Consider the following 9,442-nt stretch of genomic DNA (forward strand, 5'->3'; position numbering starts at 1 on the left):
TAACCCTGTGCCTGACATTTATGACACACTGCCCTACAGTCTGAGTAGCCTGTTTAAAAGCACATATCTTATCTCTCCATCTGTGGAATGCAGCACATGCTGGTCATATCTTATTAATCACTTTTATCTCATGAACATCCCTCCCTGACATTCAGCATAGTATCTGGACCACTGGCCTGTTTGGTCAAGATCTGATGATGTGATGGTGAGGAGGAAGGGAGGAAGGGAGGAGGGGATCCATAGGCCATCTCCAGTGAGGCTGTTACCCTGCCTAGCAAGTCCTGCACGTCATAGATATTAAGATGACAAAGGTCATTGAGGCAGGAAGGTGCCTGGGCTGGATGTGAGGGTACCCAACAGTTTTATTTCGAGAAGCTGCGTATCTTAGGCAGGAAGTGGTACAGAGAAGCCTCATCGTGAGGCCTTTACCACCCCCACTGCTAACAGAGCAGTTTGGGCCGTACTGGACAACGACCCCATCGACATCTCCTACTGGGCTGCAGTCTGGTAATAGAGGAAAGCAAGGCCTAAACGTCAGTAAGGAGGCGTCCAAAATACTTCTCTGTCTATGGGGCACTGAGTCCGCACCTCTGTCTACACAGCAGTCGTTGTGCTTTATAAAAGGGCGCCGGGATATGTTTGATAGAACTGGGTATGTGCAGTGGGAGGGAACCTCAGCAGGCCCATGCGAAGACATCCCTTCCCCTGAGGTACCAGCCAGACGACAACGACGGGTGACAGGTATAGTGTAGAGTTTATGGCATGGGACAGGGATTGGGAAGGGAGACAGAAAGACAGGGGCAGGAGGGGAGAGATGACAGCCAGGAACATGTGGAGAGAGAGGGGGAAGGGGAGAGAGTGAGAAAGGGTCAGGGAAAGAAGAGAGTCAGAGAGAGAGAAGGGGCAGAGAGCAAAGAGGGGTTCATAGCAAGCCAGGCCTACCTGGCTGTTGCTAGGTAACTGCTGGGCGGAGCCTAGAAGGAATGCTAAGAGCAGCCATGCCACTGTACCCCATTGTCTACTCCCCAGTTCGAGGTGAGGGTGGTGTGAAGCCATGTGCATGCTGCTGACTGACCAGGGCCAGAGATGGAAGGAGGAGGTGGTTACCAAAGATACTCAGATGCAAGGCTTGTACACACCCACTTGTCTGTAGGGGCAGCTTCCCACGTCTGAGGATGGAAACCTCACCCTTTACTAATCTGATGCCATCTTGAGGCACCTGGGCCTATCTTTGGGGCTTTATGGGGAAGACCAGAGGGAAGCCACCCTGGTGGGTATGGTGAATGATGGGGTGGAGGACCTTTGCTGCAAATATGTCACCCTCGTCTCCACCAAGGATGAGAGTGGTAAGGATGACTATGTGAAGGCCCTGCCTGGGCATCTGAAGCCCTTTGAGGCCCTGCTGACCCAGAACCAGGGAGGCAAAGCCTTTATCATGGGTGCACAGATCTCCTTGGTCGATTATAAATTGCTAGATCTGCTACAACTCCACCGAGTCCTGGCCCCTGGCTGCCTAGACAACCTCCTCCCTCTCTCTGCCTATGTGACCCATCTCAGGGCCGGGCCCAAGATGAAGGCCTTTCCGGCCTCCCCTGACCATGTGACCAGTCCCATCAATGATCAATGACAATGGCAAACCATAGAGGACACAAGAGACAGGAGCTGCTTTTTCTCCTCTTCTCAAGACTAATAAAGTTTATAAGACAAAACAAAAATCAGTAATAAGTAATATTATTCATTTATTCTTCCATGCAAGGATATTTCATTCATTCATTCATTCATTCATTCATTCATTCTCTGGTCAGGCATCTACTTTTCTTTACGTCACTCGCTTTACTACTAAAACTGATAATGAGATGCAATAAAGAGAACTAAAGTAGATCTGGCCTCTGTCCTTACTGAGCTTAAAAATCTTCCCACCAGCCATCAGATTATCACATACAACGGACACGGTGGTCCATAACTGTACTCCCAGCACTCAGGAGGCGAAGGCAAGAAGATCACAAGTTCCTGGTCATCCTTGGCTTTACAGTTAGAGATGATCTGAGCTATGTCTCAAATAATCACATACTGTGAAGTATGAAATTATGGCTTCGTTAAGTGCTCCACATGAAGGCCTGTTGTAGGAAGATTTAGATAAGAAAGGGGTCCCTTTCAGCCCACAGACCTCGGAAACTGTATAGAAACAGGTGTCTGTGCCAAGCCGTATATGACTTCAATGGAGCCCACCTGCCGCCACACTGATAGATGTCTCTGGAGGAACAAATTGGCCAACCACCTTATAGCTGATCTTTGAAGATGTCCTGTCCAGAGGGAAGCTAGACAGAAAATGTCTACGTACTAAGGATTTGACAGCCAAACACTCAACTGGTGGTCTACAACTCCCTGTTCACCCATTCCGCCATCTTAAACGGGAAAAGACACCAAGCGTTCTATATGAGATGAACAACTTATCCCAGTTCCTGGGACTTCCTCAGTGTTAGCATTAAAAGCCCTATCTTCTGGTGAGTTCTTTTTATTTATTTATTTATTTTTGAGACCGGTCTCTGTAATTCAAGCTGGTCTGAAACTCACTATGTAGCCCAGGTTAGCCCCAAACTTGAGATCCTCCTGCCTTAGCCTCCTAAGAGCTGTACCACCAGGCCTGGCTATCATCGAGTTATTGGATGTTGCCAGGTGATGTTCTGTGAGGCTGGGACTGGGAACATTGTTGTACGTAATCAAAGTGCTTTGTGGCACTGTCATGTACAAAATCCTAATTCATTTACTGCTCGGTTCCAGGCCTAGGCTGAGCTGTTGCTTCTATGGGTGACACAACATAGACTTCTCTGCTCTTTTTCCCTTTTTCTTCTTTGCTTCTCATTCGATCTTTCTGTCTAGGATTGCTGATATGCCTAACTCTGACTCCTTCCATCAGTGTTCTCTAGGCGCAGTTCCGTCAGTAATGTCTCTCCCTCCGTCCCACCTCTGACTAGGGCATCCACTGACAGCCCCTCTGACACCTCGCAAGAGAAACATTTGGGGTGGTGTCTGTGATCGTGCATAGCCTAGAGAGGTGTCTCAGTGGCTAAGAGTGCTGCTGCTCATCCGGAGTATCTGATTCCCAGCCCCATATCAAGGGGATAGTGAAGTGTAAGTAGCACAACGGACTTACAAAACAGTTCTGTGGGTTGGTGAGCCTCCCACAACTCCAGCTTCAGGGGATCTCACACTGTTTTCTGGCTTTTGTGAGCACCTGAATGCATACAGCATGTTTGCACACCCACACCCACAAATACATACACACATACATACATATACACACATAGACGTAGACATAGACATGGACATAGGCATATACATACATACATAGGCATATATATATATATATATATATACATACATACATACATACAGCAACCCTAGGCAACACCAGGCCTCTACTCCACCTACACTATAGGATTCAACAAGATTTCTAAACCATCTCAGTGCTGGTGAGGAATAAACTCTGAACATGGAAGAATGTTCCAGATTGTCCTAAGGCTCCCAAAACCAAGAAGCTCTAACCCTGGTTCAGTCAGTTCATGCTTGACAAAAATGGCAAAGATACTTTAATGGAACAAAGGATGTCTTTCCAACACATGAGACCTCACACGCTCTATGCTCCTGTCTTTCTCTTTTTCTTCCTCAGTGCCTGAGTTCTTCCTTCTGCTAAGAAGCCAGTCCCTCCACTTGTTTGCAGTCTGTCTCCTTCCCTCTTCCTGAGACCTTTCTAGACTGCCTCGTTCAAAACTGATTCCCTCCTCTGTTCTGGTTTATCAAATGCATGTATGTATGTGTGTATGTATGTGTGTATGTATGTGTGTATGTATGTATTATGCATGCATGCATGTATGTATGTGTTATGTACTTAATGTATGTATGTATGTATTATGCATGCATGCATGTATGTATGTGTTATGTACTGTATGTATGTATGTATGTATGTATGTATGTATGTATATATATGTGTGTTTTTATTTATCCCAATGTGACATGGAGGTGTTTCCTTCCTAACTCTTCCTCTTTTCCTTGTGAAGATTTGAGTTTCTTCTAAGAATATGGATCCCTTATCGGAGTCCTCTATGTCCTTAACTGTGAGGGGGAAGGGCCTTATGTTTGGATGGCCAAAGTTACTCAGAACTTAGAAGAGTTTTGTTGTTGTTTGTTTGTTTCCTGACTTACTCAGAATCCCAGCACCTAGATCAGGTCTGGCATGTGGGACTTCAAAATTATTTGTTGGGGGGAGTAGGAGGGGATTTGTCTGGAAGGTTTTGATGCAGTAGAGGGGCATGAGGCAAGCTGATGGGAATGAAAGGGTTAAAGTTCATGACACGGATGTGCGAGATGGCCCAAGAAGAAATAAAGAAACAAACAAACCAGTGGATGCAGCTCCCCTCAGCCCTGAGTTAGAATTTCCTAGGGGCAGAACGGAGAGGCCCCTGATGTCCCTCAGGAAAGTGTGGTTCTGAATATTTAAGAATAGGATAAAGAGATATTTTAAAATATCACTGGGCTTCAAAGAGCCTGTGGAAGCTTCCCCTAGAGCCAAAGTTGATGTGTTTCCTCCTTTTATTTGCTGTTTCATCAAATAAAGGCTGTACCCTTTAAAAAAAAAAAAGTCAAGCATGTGCACACAGTTACCATACAGCTCAGAAAGTTCGCTCCTAGGTGTCTACACCTCAGGACTTGGAAGCAGATGTTCATGGCACCCGTATTCGAGACTGCTCCGAAGTGAAAGCGACCCAAATGACCAGTGTGTGATAAATGGACAAATTAAACGGAGCATGACCTCCAAGTGGGTATTATTCTACAGTAACAAAATGGAGATGACTCAGCGGTGAGGACGCCTGGGGCCCAAAGGTGAGAACCTGAGTTGGGATTCCCAGAACCTGCATCAAAAGCTGGGCAAAGTGGTTCGTGACTGTAAACCCAGTTTTGTCAGGAGAGGAGACCCCCCAGACCTCTGAAGCTCAATGGCCAGTTTCAGCGGAAATCGATGAGCTGCCCACCCCATCCCCCCCCAGCCCCAAATTAAAATTAAAGTGAAGAGAAAAGTTCTCTAATAGTGACCTTGGCTCTCCACATCCATGAATATGTTCTTGAGTGTACACACACACACACACGCACACGCACACGCACAGAATAAAATGCTGACACATGAATATGAGAGCAAATATTCTATAGTTTTGCTCATAAGAAATGTGCAGGCTGGACATACCTATATACGCAGAAAGTAGATGTTACTTATGGTTGTGGGAGGGACACTGGAGTAAAACAGGGTCTGACCACTAATGAGAACCTCTTGGGGGGGAGGGGATGAAAATGAAATTAGTTATGATAACGGTTTAATTGTGCACAATGTTGTAGATATAAAAACCATTGATTATATACTTTACAACTGACTCACACCATACATGAGTTCTGTCTCAACAAAGTTAGTAGTTAAAACCATTTTATGGAATGAATATACCAATCTCTTCCTCTGCTCCCCATTTGTTTGTTTGTTTGTTTGTTAGTTTGTTTGTTTGAGACAAACTTTCATACCATAACCCAGGCTGGTCTCAAACTCCTGATGATTCTTCCTGCCTCTATTTCCTTACTGCTGGGGTTACTGGTTGGAGTTACTGTGCTTGGGTTACACTGGTTGAATCTGTTCCTTTTGATTGCCTCCTGACTCTTATCTTAGGTGGACAAACCAGGAGGGTTGAGTTCCAGGACCTGGTCACTAAGCTTGGAAATCTACAGCTGAGAGCACACAGCTCCTGCAGGCTGTGCACGCACAACCTTCCCTCTTCCCACATCCGGTTTGTGAATGCAACAAGAGATCTCATGGGACTCATGGTGGTCACACACAGGAGAGCCCCTGGTGACCTATCCCCACAGTCCACCACAGTGAAGCATTCTCCTGTCAGCTGGACTCACCCCACCCCTCATAATTACACCACTAGCCTCTCTCTCTCTCTCTCTCTCTCTCTCTCTCTCTCTCTCTCTCTCTCTTTGTGTGTGTGTGTGTGTGTGTGTGTGTGTGTGTGTGTGTGTGTGTGTGTGATCTATACTCGGGGTAATTAAACAGAACTCGGGGCTGATGACTCGGACCACATGGCATCACACCAGCCTTAGAGCAGTCTGGGAGAACTGGCTCGTCCAGGCCCTGGGAAGAGTGGAGAGCCAGGGTACATAGCACTGAGAGCCAGAGGTGAGGGGAATTGGCAAACAGGAGAGTTCTCTGCCCTTTTTCAGCCCCTGCCCTCCAACTGGAGCCTGCAGCTTGTAGGAACAGTAGTTCCAGGCGGGGAGGGCTGAGGACAGCTCACTGGTTTAAGCTTACGTTAGCCCGGAGGCTTTGAACTCCGTGCTGAGACCTGTTGATTTGGTGCGGGCTACCCAAGTTCAGAAGAGTCAATCAATTATTTGCCATACATCACAAAACTTCCATGCCGTGGAGCCTGTATTCAAATCCTGCTCTGCCTGATTCAGACATCGAAGTATCAGTCAACCACTGCCTACGCCATAGTTTTATGATCCTGAAGAGTCGAGCTCTGACTGGCTTAGGGAATGTCCAAGTGATGCAGGAACCATCTGAAGAAGGCAGAGCCATGACTCATCCGCTGGTGCTATTTTGTGGGAGGACCCAGCAATTTTTCTTTGTGATGGGAGCCTGCTAGGAGCAATTTAGATATGAAGCAACTCCTGTTTGGTGCATAGTAGAGATTCAATAAAGACTTGTTGATTGACTAACTGTTTGCTTAGCTTTTTGCTAGACGTTGTAAGGGGGAAGTAAAAGAATTGCTATCAGTTAATCATCGAATATTATGGTTGATAGGAAAGCCAGGCTTCCTAGGATTATTAACTGCATTTTTTTAAATGTTAAATAAATTCATATAAACTAGTACATTCTGAATGGGGTAAAATACACTTATGAAGCCAGCTTGATAACAGTGTACAGTATCTTTTTAGCTTATCTTGGTATGTTGAAGAGGGTTTGCATCCAAAACTATTGAGAAAAATCTTAAGCAAGAACTGCTAAAGTCAATCATGATGACATGTTGGTTATCTTAGCAGAGGGGAGGCTGAGGCAGCGAGACCAGGAGTTCAAGCCCAGCCTGGGCTACTTAGTGAGATCTTATATGTTTCATATAGCAAGATAGAAAGGAAGGAAGGGGAGAGGAAAGAGAGAGGGGAAGAGGGAGGGAGGGGATGGGAAGAAGGGAAAGAAGAAGAGAGCCTGAGATTTACATAGTAATTTTGTAAATAACGTAACTTGATTTATAACATAAGGTATTCAGAAGTTTTTTGGGGGGGGGTTTGGTTTGGTTTGGTTGTTGTTGCTGTGGTTTGTTTTTAATTTGTTATGGTGGGGCTATTCAAAACTTCCTGAACTCTGGGAAAAGAGTGACTAGTAACTTCCACCACATTTGAATCTGATGTATATAAAGAGGCACAAAGAGGCATTAATAGTTTCATAAATCCAAGTAGCTGGTAGAATGGTGCATACTGAGGTTCTAAGATGAGCTTGAATTTAAGAGCAACCTGAGATGCTTAGCAAGAACTCAGCTCACGAAGGTCAGCAGCTGAGTTAAACAGGCTTTTTCAAAAATCCTTTTTCTGGTATCTACTGACTATACAATCTTGTGAACCACAGTTGCTTCCTCATCTGTAAAATGGGTACAAATATAGCATCTTTTTGCAGTTAAGAGAGTTGTGCAGTGGTGACACATACATGCCTTTGATCCCAGTACTTGGTAGGCAGAGGCAGGTGCATCTCTGAGTTCGAAGTCAGTCTGGCCTACAGAGTGAGTTCCAGGACAGCCAAGGCTACACTGAGAAACCCTGTCTTTAAAAAAAAGTGGGCCCAATGGTATTGGCTGTTGACTTTTGGTAGCAAAGTTCAACAATGGCTAGGGCAAGGAGTCTTCTGGCTTACAAGGAAGTCCATGAGGCCAGACAGAGAAAGCTGCCCCTGCCTTGTTATTGTGTTCCAGCAACTCCTGAAACAGGAAGGCACACGGCCAACAGCTGTGGTCTAATATACAAAAACGAGTGAGATTTGGGGATTGAGTACGAGCCCTCTGGTTTGCTACCAGAAAATCAATGGGTGCCAATGAGCTAGCTCGCAGGTCAAGGTGCTTGCCTCCAAACCCGATGACCTGAGTTTGTCCCCTGAAACCCACATGAGGGAAGAAGAGGACCAACTCCTACAAGTTGTCCTATGACCCCCACATGCATGCTGTGGCACATCCCATAGTCCCAGTAAAGAAATACATTGAACAAGCAGTTTAAGAGAAGGAAGCCTATCTCAATAACACGACCCAAGCTCTGCCGATGGGTCATGGCTTCCAGTCCCTTATTTTGACTCAACCCAGGGCTGTCAGAGTTAGAATGTATGACTTGTGTTTAGCCAACTAGTGAGTGTTCCTAGATTTCCCCACAGCCTGAGACAATGGGTTCTTGATGTTTTGGAGGAAGGATTCTGGGATTCGGCTGGGTGCCCTGTGCAGTGTTTCTCCCATTTGACACTTACATTACTAAGCGACTCTATCAGAAGCTACCGTGAACATCACAACCCCTCTTGGGTAGAGTAAGACGGAAGAGTTTTCGAACTGAAAAGCACTGGGTAAAGATATTATACGAAGAATGGTTTGCTGGAGTTAAAACTGACAGTGAAAACATCCCATATCCTACCCATGCTTCAGAGATCCACCTGGGCCAGCTCATGCCATCCTGTGACCTCTAGGCAGAGCAGACTGACCTCTGTAGGATCACTGTTGATAGGATTCGAGCTGACTTATTAGCCCAGACTACACTTCTAGGACCAAGGCCATGGTGTACTTCCCCAGAAAAGTCCCATTGGATGAAAACAGAGACAGGTTCAAGGGAAGCAGCACAGTTATTAACAGACTTCTGAGATCACTTGGTGGGGTCACAGACACATGGGCCACAGGCAGGCTCAGCCAAGCCAGTGGCCCTGGGAGCAAGATGTTGGTCTCCCCTGGGTAGGAGGGAAAATGTCTCCTGTCCTGTCCACCCAGGGGTTGTTTGAAGGGTCCGACAAGATTAGGAAGGAAAGAGCACTTTGCAATGTGATATTCAGAATCATAGCATCGAGCTGGAGGCCCTTGAGCCTTGTTAGAGACAGCATCCTTCCAGTGTCAGCCTGTGGGCCTCACCCAGCAAATATCACCAATTCCTCCTCCCAGTTAGAGTTGGATTAAAGTCAAATAAAAAACGGCTGATTTCACAGGCTTCTCCAAAATGGCAGGGTAAGAATGTAAACTCAGGTTAACCATCCACCTTTGACTTTATTAACTGTGTCTATGTGTAGAGAAGTCCTTTGGGAATGAAAAAGCAAAAGACTCTAAACTCTGAACAACCTGTGAGGGGTGATATTACATGGACACATGCTCAGATATCTAGACGTGTC

General features: G+C 45.9%; 1 pseudogene; it reads left to right on the plus strand.

The window, feature by feature from the left end:
* Positions 1–998: 998 nt before the first annotated feature.
* LOC116908159 lies at positions 999–1,627 on the plus strand (annotated as a pseudogene).
* Positions 1,628–9,442: the final 7,815 nt, after the last annotated feature.

Source organism: Rattus rattus, chromosome 8 (assembly GCF_011064425.1).
Source record: "Rattus rattus isolate New Zealand chromosome 8, Rrattus_CSIRO_v1, whole genome shotgun sequence".
NCBI classification, from domain to species: domain Eukaryota; kingdom Metazoa; phylum Chordata; class Mammalia; order Rodentia; family Muridae; genus Rattus; species Rattus rattus.